Here is a 15641-nt window from a genome sequence, read left to right as displayed (position 1 = left end):
TTTGTCAAGCTGGGACTTAAAATCCTCTAGGGATGGAGATTCCATCACCTCTCTTCTTTCTGCAACCAAAACATTGCCCCCATACATTCCAAGAACTTATCTGAAACTTTTTATAACTTTCCCATCATTTTTCTGATTAGTTAAAGTTCCCCATTACTGCCAGATTCTGTGCTATCTGTATTTGCTTTAGAAATGCCTTGTCCACCTCCTCTTCCTGATTTGATGGTCTATAGCAGAACACCACCACGACATTGCCCTTATTTGTTAACCCTTTTATCTTTGAACAGAGACTCTAAATTAGTCTGCCTCGCACCTCCTTCTGGACCTCAGAATAAATGTATACATCTTGGCTATGTCTACAGTAGAGGGTTTTGTTGACAAAACTGACATTTTGTTAACAAAACCCACAGAGCATCTACAGGCAAAATAAGTTTTGTCGACAGTCTGTCAACAAAACTTAGCACCTTTGCCGACAGCGTTCTGCCTCTCTGTGATGAGGAATGATGCCTTTGTCGATAGTTTCTGGTGACAAAAAAAAAACATGTAGATGCTCCAGGGGTCCTCTGTCAACAGGCAGGGCTTTCAGGTCACTGGGCAGCTCTGTCTGCTGTGCTTCCAGTGAGCCATTCTGTCAAGACAAAGCTGGGCAGTCTGGCTGCTCTCCGTCAACAGAGCAGATCACTTTTTGATCCAGTTTTGTGTGTGGATGTGTTCTGTCAACAGAGATTTTTGTCAGAAGATCTCCTCCTACAGTAACTTCTGTCGACAGATCACTGTAGTGTAGATGTAGCCCTTGAATACAATGCAACCTCTCCTCCCTTTTTTCCAGCCCTCTGCTCCTAGTAAGATTAGTGTCCTTGTGCTGATAAATGTTAATTAGCTTTAGACTGGGGAGGAGGAGACAAATACTAGCTCCATTTCAACGTACAAAGGGTTTTGTCATTTGGGGTATTTGGCTTGGCCTCTGTTGTCTTAAATTCTGGTCTGGAAATCAATGCAGCTACTTGTGAGTAAAATACTACCCATTGTAAGTATATGTCTACGGAGCAAAGTTATTTCAGAATAAGAGCCGCTATTCCGAAATATCTTTTTAAGCATTTACACAATGCAACTGCTATTTCCAAATAATTTCAAAATACTGGACAGTTTATTTCAAATTTGGTAAGCCTCTTTCTAAGAGGAATAGCACCTATTTTGGAATAATAGGGGTTGTGCAGACGGGAAATAGGGGCTATTTCAAAATAAACTATTCTGGAATAGCTTATTCCAAAATAAAGCTGCTGTGGAGGCATAGTATTTCATTAGAGCTGTAAGGGGCTGTAATCCAAATTTGGCTCTATTGTGTGTGGATGCACTGTTTTGGAATAAGCTTTGCTTATTTTGGAGCTTCTCTGTAGTGTGGATGTGTTATTCCAGAATAATTTATTTTGGAATAATAACTGCAGAATAAACTGTTCTGTAATAACTCTGTAGAGTAAGACATACCCTAATGGTGGTAGATCTGACCCTATATTTCCAGTAGCTCTGACCAGGAGAAATAAACAATACTCACAATCTTCAAAGGAAAAACAATGTATGCTCCTCTTTTGCGCCTTTGAAGTGTTAAAAAAAAATTCTCATAGCTACCCTATATTTTCTCATCAAGCTCCTCTTAAAAATAATCACTATCCCCTCTTCTGCTGCTTAATCTAAGCAGACTCCATGACTGGCTGATTTTGTCTCCCTGCCTACAAAAAGCTCTGACGGTTTTTTTTATTATGAAGCACAAAAGATTAAACAAGCAAAATAATCAGAGCTGATCTTCAAAACCAAAATATGTAATAAAGGGACAAACACGAAAGCTTGTTATTCTTAATTGCTTTGCTTATGCAGCTCTAATGCATTATCTTCACTGCAGGGGTACTGGAACAATGTTTATAGGGGAGATGCTGCTGAGGGAAACGTATTCAGTGTTTGTTATTACTACTTCATGCCAGGTGGTTCAGTAGAACCCATACTTCCAGCACCTCTGTTCACTGCCAACTTTGTGCCATACTTCACTGCAATGTTTCTCTTTGTCAGTATCACACTGTTGGCATTGGGTGCTGAAGCTTAATTTCAGGGAATTGTGGACAGGTGTATGAAAATGGCAAGCTGAGAACAATGATTAGGAATGATTTGGGATCGACATATAGCACCGCAGTTGACAGGCAGAGACTCTTGAGCGATCAAATCAGTCGGACAGCAATAAAGAGGTTGGGAATTTTCACACTGAACATTATTGTGGGAAAATGCTGATGTGTCCAAACTGAATCACATGAAAGGTTCTCAATTCAAAAATTCTTTGAAAAACATTTTGAAATTATCTACATGTCCCATTTTGACAAATCCAAAATGAAAATTTATTTATTTATTTATAAGTTGTAGGCAATATAAAATAAAGGGTGTTTTAAAGGTTGAAATGGAAACAAAATGCTTTTAAGCCCATTGATTTACCCAATTGGAAAATTGTTTTGGATTTGATGTAATAGTGAGGGATGATAATAATATATTTTAATAAGTTTGATAACCAACAGAGTGCCACATTATACTGTAAACTTCCTTATGGCAACACAAACACCTTTCTTTAGAGCCGTGTCTACACGTGCACGCTACTTCGAAGTAGCGGCACTAACTTCGAAATAGCGCCCATCACGGCTACACGTGTTGGGCGCTATTTCGACGTTAACATCGACGTTAGGTGGCAAGACGTCGAAGCTGCTAACCCCATGAGGGGGTGGGAATAGCGCCCTACTTCGAAGTTGAATGTCGAAGTAGGGCACGTGTAGACGATCCACGTCCCGCAACATCAAAATAGCAGGGTCCGCCATGGTGGCCATCAGCTGAGGGGTTGAGAGACGTGCTCTCTCCAGCCCTGGCGGGGTTCTATGGTCACCATGTACAGCAGCCCTTAGCCCAGGGCTTCTGGCTGCTGCTGCTGCAGCTGGGGATCCATGCTGCATGCACAGGGTCTGCAACCAGTTGTCGGCTCTGTGGATCTTGTGTTGTTTAGTGCAACTGTGTCTGGGAGGGGCCCTTAAGGGAGCGGCTTGCTGTTGAGTCCGTCCTGTGACCCTGTCTGCAGCTGTGCCTGGCACCCTTATTTCGATGTGTGCTACTTTGGCATGTAGACGTTCCCTCGCAGCGCCTATTTCGATGTGGTGCTGTGCAACGTCGATGTTGAACGTCGACGTTGCCAGCCCTGGAGGACGTGTAGACATTATTCATCGAAATAGCCTATTTCGATGTCTCCACATTGAAATAGGCTACTTCGAAGTAGGCTTCACGTGTAGACGTAGCTTAGTTGTCCTATAACAACATATGCCCAAAGAAATTCAAGAAATTTAGTTCTAAAGAATAAGATGTACAATACCCCTCAGTGAGTTATCTTACCTTGACTAATGTAAGGTGTGAAGAAGGTTATCCTCCACTACTTCATATTTAGAAATATCCTTCATTTTGCTAATATCTTGGCCTTCCTTATAACAAGTTGCCTCTGATTTGGAATTGCCTAGAAATGGGGGTACAAAAATGAGTAAAAATGTGGGTAATAATAATAATGCTTTGTAATCACTGCAGGTTCTGGAAAATGTAGACTTCTGTCATCTACATTTCAGTATATATGAAGCTTGGATCCCTTGGCAAAGGATTATATTTTCTTACACTTCCACACACAGACATGCAATACATGAAGGACTCAAACAGCACATCAGCGATGTAGGATCATCTTTTATAGGCCATTTTTTTGTCAACAACACAAAACGGGTGATTAGATGTTTGTGTTCCATACTGATTTTTTGACAGGGAATTCATAAACAGTTGCTGGTTCCATGATTTTATTGAAAGCCTCATGATATTTGTTTTTGGAGAAGGCTTAAATACCTAACTGCTAGATTCATATTTTTATCTGAAAAGTATCAGAGTTTATTAAAACAAACATCACACATTTCTAGCCGTCATGACTGTGGAGAAAGCTTGAAAATGTGAACCCCAAAGTTGCAAAAAATATACTAATACTTCAAAATTGGCTTAAAAATCAGGAGGGTTTTTTTTGTTTTGTTTTGTTTTTTTTTAACTGATCTTTTTGAGTTCTGATACATGATTTTGAGTGCTTTGGGATGGCAGTTCCAGTCAGCTGTCACATGGGAAAATAATGGAACTGGTCTGGTTAACCAGAGGTCCAAGGAATGCAGTGAGAGCAACCCAGGGCTTGTGTTGTTTTGTGTCTCTACAGAGCTCTGTCCTGTGCAGCCATTATAGGTGAAGTGTTGCGAGGATCATCAGCCAATGATCTCTGGCAGGCATCTGGTGCTCTCTTTGTCTTTTCTTGGCCATATCTTCTTTTTCAAAAGTGTAAGAGTTTGTTCACACTGTCTGAGCATAGAGGCACTACTGAATGCAGAGGAATTAGCAAACAGGAATGCTATTGTCCTCAGTTTAAGTGCCCTTGCTGCATGCCCTGAAACACCCTTCTGAGATAGAGCTCTTCAGGTTCTCACTCCCCTTGTAATCCGAATCGGGACAAGAACCTAATTATCTTCTTGTCAGATGTGACCATCAGTGAACCATAATACCTAGCCCATTAACTCAGGTCTGCACAATGCTGTACCAGCAAGCTATTTATAGCCAGTATGGTGTACCAGAAAGACACAGTGCTGCCCCCAGCTCTCCTTCTCCACCAGGTAACGTGGGATGGGGAGTAAAAGGGAAGACTGGGGGGGCCCTGGGCTGGGGGTGGGGCAGAATCCCAGGGAGGGTCACAACAGGAGGTCATGTGACCCCCTCTTAGCTGGTTTGTGCCCCATAAGGGGAAGAAATTAATTTTACCTTTCACCACTGTATGTTATCCACATGAATAACCTTCCTCTTGAAGGTAGTAAAGCAGACAGATAACGGTGGGACTGCTGCAGTGGAATTTCAGCCACCGATCAAAATTATGGAAAATAGTCAAGTATAATGGAAAATTCAAAGGGAACATAAATTTCTTCGAAATGTCACAGGCAAAGGGCTATAAAGAAAAACAGTAATTTTATGTTCCATCATGAAGCCCTTGCAGAATGCAACCTGAATGGTGGACTCATGACCACAGCCACTGACTTTCTAAACTGCAGGGGGGTGAGTGCTCAATCCCTGTCTCTACCTCAGCCCTCATTCCCCACTCTACCCCTTTCCCCAGTTCCTCTTCCTATCCATGCTCCAACTCTTCTCATCAGCTGTGTCTACACATGCACGCTACTTCGAAGTAGCGGCACTAACTTCGAAATAGCGCCCGTCGCGGCTACACGCGTCGGGCGCTATTTCGAAGTTAACTTCGACGTTAGGCGGCGAGACGTCGAAGTCCCTAACCTCATGAGGGGATCGGAATAGCGCCCTACTTCGACGTTCAACGTCGAAGTAGGGACAGTGTAGACGATCTGTGTCCCGCAACGTCGAAATTGCCGGGTCCTCCATGGCAGCCATCAACTGGGGGGTTGAGAGATGCTCTCTCTCCAGCCCCTGCGGGGCTCTATGGTCACTGTGTGCAGCAGCCCTTAGCCCAGGGATTCTGGCTGCTGCTGCGGCAGCTGGGGATCCATGCTGCAGGCACAGGGTCTGCAACCAGTTGTCGGCTCTGTGTATCTTGTGTTGTTTAGTACAACTGTGTCTGGGAGGGGCCCTTTAAGGGAGCGGCTTGCTGTTCAGTCCGCCCTGTGACCCTGTCTGCAGCTGTGCCTGGCACCCTTATTTCGATGTGTGCTACTTTGGCGCGTAGACGTTCCCTCGCAGCGCCTATTTCGATGTGGTGCTGTGCAACGTCGAAGTTGAACATCGACGTTGCCAGCCCTGGAGGATGTGTAGACGTTATTCTTCGAAATAGCCTATTTCAATGTAGGCTTCACATGTAGACGTAGCCATCCAGTCCAGCTTCCCTACCCCCCAAGCATACTGCTTCTTCCCTCCTTCTCTCTCCCACCAGATTCTCCTGAACACGGTGAAATAGCTGATTGTGGGGTGCAGGAGGTGTGATGAGGCATTGGTCTGTGGGGAGCTGCCAGCAGGAAAGAGGCATGGTGGGGTGGAGTTGATAAGGTTGCTGCTTTTGGGTGCTCAGAACCCACCTTTTTTCCTTGCAATGCTCCAGCCTTGGAGCGTCCATGGAGTTGGTGCCTATGTTCATGACTAGTACCTTCCGACTATGATTTTTTCAGTATTTTAATTATCAGTATGAATATGCTCATGAATAGAATACTGCATATGAGTATTGTATCATCAGGAGAATACTTATTACGTATCCTTATTACTCATTCTATTTAGGAAAATACAAATCTAATTACCTACTATGCTATTTGTCTTTGGTAGTTATAAAACATCATAAGAAAAACTATCCAAATGGCGTGGTCAAAGGGATTCCTCTGCCATTTTACTTGGCAGAAAGCAAGTTCAGGATGTAGGCCTCTTCCTGTAAATGTTTTTTATTGTGTTTCAGGAACTACTGCTATAGTTGTGATAGCATCATTAGTGTGCATTGGCAGTTCATGGGAAAAATAAAAGAGGTAAAAGGCCTGTTCAGTGCCACCCTGACTTATAGATTCCAAGGCCAGAAGAGGCCATTTTAATCATCTGGTCTAATTTCCTGTATAATGCAAGCTATAGGACTTTCCCAAAATAATCCCTAGGACGTATCTTTTAGAAACACAACAATCTTGATTTAAAAATTCCCAGTGACAGGGAATCCCTCACAATCCTTTGTAAATTGTTCCAGTGGTTAATTATGCTTATTTTTAAAACTTATGTATTAATTCTACTCTGAATGTGTCTAATTTAACTTCCAGCCATTGGACTGTGTTTGTTATACCTTTCCCTACTAGACTGAAGAACCCATTTTCAAATATCTGTTACCCATGTTTCCATATTTTTCTCCCCCAACACTGGTGCCATGACCACACTGCCATGTTAAAGCACTACTATGGCAGCAGTTTAAACTTGAAAGAGCGACAAAACCCCAGACAAGTTTCCCAATCCTTTAATCATTCTTGTAGTTTTTGTCTGAGCTCTCTCCAGTTTATTAACATTCTTATTTAATTGTGGGTAGAAGAACTGGATACAGTATTCTAGCGATGGTCTACATGGCACCCTAAACTTGTAACAAGCTACACAATTGGGTATCTTATTTTGAGTTTATTTCAAAATAGGCTATTTTGGAATTTGGCTCTGTCTGTACAAGGATGCTGAAATAGCATGCCCATTATTTCAAAAAATATTTTGAAATAAAGGGCACGTTTCAAAGACATGGAGTAGCTATTTTGGGACACCGAGGTATCCTTAAATAGCTCTGCTGTGTAGACATAGCCACACTGACAAAAGTCTCTTTTCCAAGGATCTTCCAGTCCTAAGGCCCTGATCCTAAACACATAATTAATTTAAGCATATTAGTTGCCCCACTGACTTCAAAGGTATTACTTGAATGTAACTTTTTGAAGGAATTTAGAGCAGAAGATAGAGGAGTTGGGTGAAGGTTGGACTGTCCTTTTAGTACGGTTGTTTTTCTTGGTGAGGTTTGATAAGGAATATCCTGCAAAATACTAGGAATTGAAAGTGTTCAATATCTTGCAGTAGGCTATAGCACTGTGTCTGATCAGACTGTTGCAATTGATTACTGCACTTTTTAATATTACAGAGAAAAGATAGAATGGATTGGACTGATGAAAAAAGTGACTTTTGAGGAAAGAATTCTCTATAGATAGGAGGGTTATAGACCTACCTCTATTACAAAAATTTATCCAGTGATTTGGGCAGTATGGAAGAAGGTAAATTACACATGTACAGAAGAATAAATATGCTATGTTATTTTAGGGACCCAGCAGAGTTGTTTATAGACACAACAGAAGGTGCACATTTGCCTTTTTCAATGACTGATACAAACTCCATACAAATCAGTAAGAATCTTTCCACTGACTTCAAAGGATCTTGCATCAGGTTCTCAAACACTAAAAGTGTTTTTATAATGGAGAAATAGCCAAATGACACTGATGCATTTCCATTTATATGATTACAATTCATAAAACCTTCCTTTGAAAAAATTATGCTTAAAAATTATTTTAAACCTAGAACTTTGATTTAAATATTTTATATGCCAGCACTAGGCCAGAGTGCTTGAAGGTAATCATGGCAGCAACATAATGAGTGTCTCCTTATAATAGGACAGATGCTGATTGTGCCATTTTATCAGAATGTTTTATAATACACAGTGGCTACGTCTACACTGGGACGCTACATCAAAATAGCTTATTTTGACGTAGTGAAATCAAAATAAGCTATTTAGATGCGTAGCATCCACACATGCTCCAGGGCTGGTGCCATCGACGTTCAATGTCAATGTAGGACAGCACTAAATCGAAATAGGCCCCACAGTGGAGTGTCTACACACAAAAGTAGTCCCAATCGGAATAAGGGGGCTAGGAAAGCCTGCGGACAGGGTCACAGGGCGGACTAGCCCTTCTGGGGCAACAGCAAGCTGGTCTCTTAAAGGGCCCCTTGCAGGCAGACTCGGCCTGCATAGCACAGGTCTACAGAGCCCACAGCCACTTGCACCCCGTGCATGCAGCATGGACCCCCAGCAGCAGCAGCAGCAGGCAGAAGTCCACACAACCACCCCCGGAGCAGTGGCCGCCCTGCTCGGTGCCATGGAGGAGGCCGCCCAGCTTCTCCTGGAAGAAGATGAGTTGTCCTCCTCGGGGGATGAAGAAGCCGCCCCAGGCCATGTAGCCCTCCTGGCCTCCCCCCACTGGATGCATTGCCGGCTATGAAGGTACCCCACCAGCACAGACTGGGGGGAGCAGCTGGTGCTTGGGGAATTGGACGACGACCGCTGGCTCCGGAATTTCCAGATGAGCCAGCAGACGTTCCTCGAGCTCTGCCAGTGGCTCGCCCCCGCCCAGCGAAACCAGGACACCCCCATGCGACATGCCCTCACCGTCGAGAAACGGGTTGGCTTTGCTGTCTGGAAGCTGGCCACTCCAGACAGCTACCGTTCCATAGGACAGCAGTTTGGTGTGGGCAAGGCCACTGTCGGGGCTGTCGTCATGGAGGTAAGGGGACGCCAGGGGAATGGGTAGAGACCAGGGGGAGGGAGGAGCTGGGGGGAGGGGGGACCTGAGGGGGAGCCCAGGGGGAGCCTGGGGGGGCATGGGTGGAGGGGGACCTGGGGGAAGTCAGGGGGAGGGCCAGGCACACCCTGCACACCCCTCACGGGTGCTCATGTCCTTCCCCTGCAGGTGGTGTGCGCACTGAACACCCTGCTGCTCCACAGGCTTGTGCAGCTTGGGGACCTGGATGCAGGCATTGTGGGGTTTACCAGCATGGGGTTCCCTAATTGCTTCGGGGCACTGGATGGGACCCACATCCCCATCAGTGCCCTGGAGCACAGTGGGGGACGCTTCCTGAATAGGAAGGGCTACCATTCCATGGTCCTCCAGGCCTTGGTGGACAGCCGGGGCTGCTTCTTGGACTTATATGTTGGCTGGCCTGGCCGCACCCACGACGCCTGGGTTTTAGGAACTCAGGCCTGTGCCACCAGCTGGAGGCAGGACCTACAGCCCCCAGTGGGAGATCCCTCTGGGGGACACCACCGTGCCCCCTGCCTCGTCGCAGATGCGGCCTACTCCCTCCAGCCCTGGCTCATGCACCCCTACACGGGCCACCTCAATTTCAGCCAGGAGCAGTTCAACACCCGCCTAAACCATGCATGCCAGGTGGTCAAAAGGACTTTCAGTCGCCTCAAAGGCCGCTGGAGGTGCCTCTTCACCTGCCTGGACGCAGGGCTCCCCAACATCCCCCAGGTTGTGGGTGTGTGCTGCGCACTCCACAACCTGGTGGAGAGCAAGGGGGAGGCATTTGTGCAGGGCTGAGCTGTGGAGGCTGGCATGGCCTACCCCCAGCCACCTGCCACCCCCAGTCGCCAAGCTGACCATGAGGGGATCCGGGTCCAGGAGGCCCTGCAGGCCCATTTTGACCAGGCTGTGGGGTGAACACTGGCAGGGCCAGCTGGTGAGCCACCCAGCACCCACCCACACCCCCCATAACACTACCTGCCCCCCCCACCCACACCACTGAGCACCGAAGAGCACACACCACCACACGTTTGTTTTGTTTTAAATAAACCAAACCTTCTTGAAACAAAACGATGAACTTTTACATTAATGATGGGGAACTATGTACATCGGGGGGGGGGACAGCTACTAAAGGGGAGTGGGACAAGGCAACTACGTACAATTAATGGGGGGGATATGTACAAAGGGGGGCCTGGGGGGCTCAGTCCTTGGCTTCCTTCACCCCTACTGTCCAGAGCCTGGCGTGGGGGGGTGCGACCCACATCTGGGCCGGAGGCCCCGTCGAGGCTGGGTGGGCACAGGGAGAACCGGCAGCTATGGCTGGGCTGGTTCCTGAGCCCCGCAGTCCCCCTCCTCGGCAGGCTCCAGGACAGGTGGAGGGTGGCTGAGAGGGATGGAGGCTGGAGTGGCCGGGGGGGCCCATCTGCTCTGCAATCCGCTTGAAAGTCCTCATGAAGGACCCCCAAGCCTGCTGGCGCCAGGCCAGCGCTCGCTCCTGCAAGTGGAGCTGGCATTCCTCCACTTCCAGGCGGCGCTCTGAAACCTCCACCTGACACCGGAGGGTGGCGAGGAGCTGGGGGTCAGCAGTCGCCCGTGGCTGGCTCCGGCAGTGGCAGGCTCGTCCTGGGGTCGGTCCCTGCTCTGCTGCTGGGCTGCCCCGATGCGATGGTCCCGGTGGGCTGTCCAGGACAACAGACACAGCACCCGTGCTGTCAAGGCCTTCAGATGGTGTGGCTGCAGAATAGAGGGGAGAAGAGCAGAGACAGCCGTTAGTCTGGGCCCTGACCCGTGGCCCATGGCCCCCCACCCCTCCGCTGCTGGTTCCCTATCCCCTGTCCCCCAGAGATGATGATATGGGTGTAGTATCCTCCCTAGGGGTGGCCCCTTCTGAGGTTCTGCTCCCCCCTATCCCCAGGGATGGGGCATGGTGCTGTCCTGGGGGGCAGGTGCTGATGGGCTCTGAGGGACGTGCCACTGCTGTCCTCGGGGCCGTGGTCTGGCTGTGTGTGGAGGGCCCTGGTCATGTCCCTTGTCCCTGCCCCTTAACCTGGGGGTGTGCACCCAGGGTACATACCTGACAGTCCGCTGCCATGGTCAGGGGACACCCGTCGGGTGGATGCCCTGCTGGAGCTGCAGGAGGGGAGGTCGATGAAGAGCCCCCCCATCACTGGAGCCCTCCTTCTCCTCCTCTGCTGTCCCGGGGTGGGCTCCTCTGAGGGCCCCCGGGGTGCAGGGCTGGCCTCCGGGCTGGACTCTGGCTTCAGGGCCTGCTGGAGCTCGTTGGCCGAGGTGTCAAAGGTGGCCAGGGGGGGAGGTGGTGTACCGGGGGCCCAGGATCTCCCTGAGCTCCCTGTAAAAGGGGCAAGCAGCGGGGGCGGCCCCAGACTGGCTGGCTGTGTCCCGGGCCCAGGTGTCACCCTGCCACAGCTCCTTGACCTTACTCCTGACATGCTCAGGAGTGTGGACAGGGCGACCCCAGGGCAGCCAGGCCCTTGGCCAGCTGGGCAAATGCATCTGCATTCCATCACTTGCTCCCCATTACCTGGAGCACCTCCTCCTCACCCCAAAACCCCACCAGGTCCCGGATCTTGGCATCTGACCAGGAGGGGCCCTGCTGCCTCTTCCCCCACCGGCTGCATGGCTGGGAGCCCTGGGTCTCTTTGGGGGGGTGCCTTGTGGGTGCTTGGGGGCTGGCTGGCTGCCATGGGTGCTGGGTGGTGGATCGGGGCATCTGGAGGGCACGCAGGCTGTGCACGTGTCTGTGCTGCTGCCTGCACACTCTTAGCTTCCTGCCACAGGAAATAAGGGGGTGGGGAGCTTTAAGGGGTGCTGCACGCGGAGACTATAGAGCTCAGGGGCTGGACAGAGCGTCTCTCAACCCCTCAGCTGATGGCTGCCATGGAGGACCCAGCTATTTCGACGTAGCGGGACGTGGATCGTCTATGCATGCCCTACTTCGACGTTGGACGTCGAAGTAGGGCGCTATTCCCATCTTCTGAAGAAGATACCAATTTCGACGTCTTGCCGCCTTATATCGATTTCAACTTTGAAATAGCACTCGGCAAGTGTAGATGCGCCGGGCGCTATTTCAAAGTTGGCCCGGCTGTTTCGAAATAGCTGGCTAGCATAGATGCAGCTAATATCATGCAAATAGCCAGAAAAAAACAGCTGAAAGAAAACTTTGTTTACGTATATATGATAATCCTATTTCAGTTATTTAGCATTTTCCCCAGCATAATTTTTGTAGCCACAAATAAAGGAATAATAAGTAATTTAAGTGTAAATCTGTTATTCCACTTTACATAATGAAACATTTTTTGCATACCTGCAAACCCCCTCCGCATAGAAACATTTTTTTTTTTGTCTCTTATCCTTCACAATGTAAAAAAGCCAAGCAAAATCAGGATTCACATTTAAGGACATGTCTCCCATTTGAGGATTAAAACTCTGGTAGGTTTTTGGTTTGGGGGTTTATTTACATTAATTTCCTCTGCTGGTTTTGGTAAGGGTATAGCCAGAAAATCACTTCCCAAGGGAAGTTAGGAAGACATTCTGTTACTAGGAGGCACAATCCCTCTGTGTGTGTGTTTGTATGTGTGTGTCTAAAGCCACACTACAGTGGAAGATCAACCTGCTCAGGATTCCGTGGTTTTGTTTCGCACATGCACGAAACGGTGCTTTCCAGGTCAAAATGGACCCCAGAACTCCTTGCAAGTGTTGAGGACGAAGGAAGGTCAGTGGGAGAAATGCTCTTCTTGCTTGTAGACAGCCATTGATAGGTTGATTTTAGCTACACAATTGGTAGTTGACTTCTGTGTCTAGTACACACATAAGCAGTGTACGTGTGTGTGAGAGAGAGAGAGATGCGGCTTGTTCCCTCCCTTCCCACATTGTGCCTGACACATTCTACTGGCTAAAACCCATGCACATGAACAATGTAGCATTTGTTACCTGCACTATTGCTTGTTGCTCATTTGAGAAGCTATGATTCCATCTTCCTAACCCCCTGTGCAGTTCCCTTTCACTTTACCCATTTCCTCAGGCTGTGCTGGGGAAACAATACAAAATAATTTATCTCCTGCATGGAATAGATGAGTGCCACCACCCAAAATACATCTTACCGGAAAAGTCAGCGATGTAAGCTATTTGGATAGAGGTGAAGGGGTTTTCAGAAGTGGCTGACTGGGGAGTGAATGCTGTGTGTCAGACAAAGAAGCAAGTACAATACTGCAACAGAGGTCAGCAACCTTTCTGAAGTGGGGTGCTGAAATTTGAACCTTTTGGTGTCCATGTATGGTCCAAGTATCAGACATGCATCTGACAAAGTGGATCTTTGCCCATGAAAGCTTATGCTCCAAAATATCTGTTAGTCTATAAGTTGCCACAGGACTTCTTGCTGTTTATGTATGGTCCGAGTACCAGTGATACTTTTTAAAATCCCTAATAGTCCTACTTCCAACAGCTGCATTAATAAATAAATGAAGATGCAGAGCTTTACTGTTTAGGTAGTGGTTAGTAGCATTAGCTGGTCTTTTGATAATCCACAGGTGACATGCCTTTGAGCAAGCTCCTGGCTGCACAGGGGAGGAGGGGTGGGGCTGAGTTCCTGCCTCGTGTGCCGATGAAAATTGGCTCACATGCCACTCTTGGCACACATGCCAGGGGTTGCTGACTCCTGTACTACAGAAACTCACACAGAACAAGCATTAAGGGAGCCCTACCAATATGACACTGAGAAAAGCCATAAGAGGAAAATGCTTTTGCATAGGGTGCTGGCTAGAAAGAGACTTGGAACTGTAAGAAAAAAAACATTGCCTGTTGTTTGATGATACTCTGCTCAGAAACCATGATTTTACATTCCAACCTGTTTGTTTATGAAAAGTGTATTTTCTCTTTTTCCTTTTATCAGAAGCAATTTATAACCCCTCTTGTCCCCCAGATTCCTCTAACTGCTTGAATCAAAAGGGGGTAATTTTTTTTTTTTACTTTTTTTTTTTTTAATAATTTTTACTCACTCTAGCAGCCTCCTTCACTATCTCTTTGAATATCAAGTTGTGTTCTTTTTGCAGAATGGTTCACAAGAACCTGGAACCTTTGGAGTTTAGTACAACTCCTGCCACAGTTTTTGCTAACAGCCAGATGGTTCACAGCACAGCCTGTAGACGCGACTCATTCTTTCTTTGTGTAGGTGGTCTAGGTGCCACTATTTGGTGCAGTGAACCACACCTAGGTGTGTAGGTGACACAGGCATTTCTCCACTCTCCTCAGTTGCAGCTTTCAGCAGTAGAACTGGAGGAGAAATCAATTTGCATATCATGGGAAATTCCAAAGATTTAAAATTTGTTGTCTTTCTGAAAAAGAGCAAAAGCAAAATGCTTTGAAATTTCCCACTAAACAAAGTTCTCTAAAAAAAAAACCAAAAACCCAAAGCCCAAAAAACAAAAAAATCCCCAGTTCTGGGTCAAGCAAAACATTTTGTTTCAATAAACACAAAGTTTCATTCTGATTTTAATTTGATTTATATAATAATATATAATACATAATTGAAAGGCGAAGACATTCTGAAACTAAGCATTAAAAAGTTCTATTGAAAAAAGGTTGGAACAGAATGTTTTAACCTTTCCAAAATGCGTTCTACTGATCAATATCTTCCAAGAGAAAAATGTTACATTAGAAAATTTTGTACCAGCTGCATTTATCACTATGGGAAGATTTTACCGCCAAAATGCAGAAGGATCCCTGCATTGCTCAGAGTTATTTCTGAAATACACTCATCCCTCATTAAATGAGTACTTCGCTTACGAGTAGTCGCTTAAACGAGGGACACATTTACTTACCATAGTTCACTCTATGAGTGAACTCCCTACCCCCCACTGCTAATACAAGGATAATCCCCTCCCTGTGGCTCCAACCTGACCCAGTCTGACCCCCCCAGCCGGCTCCACAGCCCCTACCCGCAGCAGCCTGCCCCCCCCACACCTCCACCAGCCCTGCAGCAGCCTGACTCCACGCTGGCCCTGCAGCGCCTATTCGCAGCAGCCTGACTCCCTCACACACTGGCCCTGCGGCAGCCTGACCCCACACCTCCGCCACCCCCACGGCAGCCTGACCCCCTGCCCAGCCGCCAGCCCCGCAGACTGGCTCTGTGGCAGCCTGACCCCTGTGCCAGCCCCACGGCCCCAACCTGCAGCAGCCTTAAGCCCCCTACCCCACCAGCCCTGCAGCCTGACCCCACAGCAGCCTGACCCCCGCCTCCCCTCCCCACCAGGCTGGTAGACCTAACCTGCTGCAGCCTGACCCCACCCCCCGCTGGACCACACACCCAACCTTCAGCAGCCTAACCCCTCAACCAGCCACCAGGTTTTAACCCTCCCACTCATGGCCCTAAACTGCCCCTAGCCTTTAACCTTTTCCAACCCCCAAACCCAAGGTTCACTTGCATTTCAAAAGCAGCGCCACCAGCTGCCTCTCCTTCACCGAGCTCTAGGAACCAATCAGAGACTTTTACATGTATTTTAATGAGAATTTAGTGTC

General features: G+C 47.5%; 1 protein-coding gene across 10 annotated transcripts in view; it reads right to left on the bottom strand.

Annotated features, from left to right (window-relative positions):
* The window catches only part of ALPK2 (alpha kinase 2), a 100466-nt gene that overhangs the window by 77308 nt on the left and 7517 nt on the right, over positions 1-15641 (bottom strand). For 7 of the 10 annotated variants that reach the window (XM_074995725.1, XM_074995726.1, XM_074995724.1 and 4 more), the window contains exons 2-3: positions 14123-14458; positions 3412-3529 (exon numbers count right to left, since the gene is read on the bottom strand). The gene's annotated coding sequence lies outside the window, so the exon portion shown is untranslated. The remainder of the gene's footprint in view (positions 1-3411; positions 3530-14122; positions 14459-15641) is intronic. The other 3 variants (XM_074995719.1, XM_074995718.1, XM_074995720.1) reach the window with 1 other exon arrangement.

This window comes from Carettochelys insculpta, chromosome 5, assembly GCF_033958435.1.
Source record: "Carettochelys insculpta isolate YL-2023 chromosome 5, ASM3395843v1, whole genome shotgun sequence".
NCBI classification, from domain to species: Eukaryota; Metazoa; Chordata; order Testudines; family Carettochelyidae; genus Carettochelys; species Carettochelys insculpta.
Note: the sequence above shows the minus strand (reverse complement) of the source record. Positions and strands in the feature narration are given on the sequence as shown.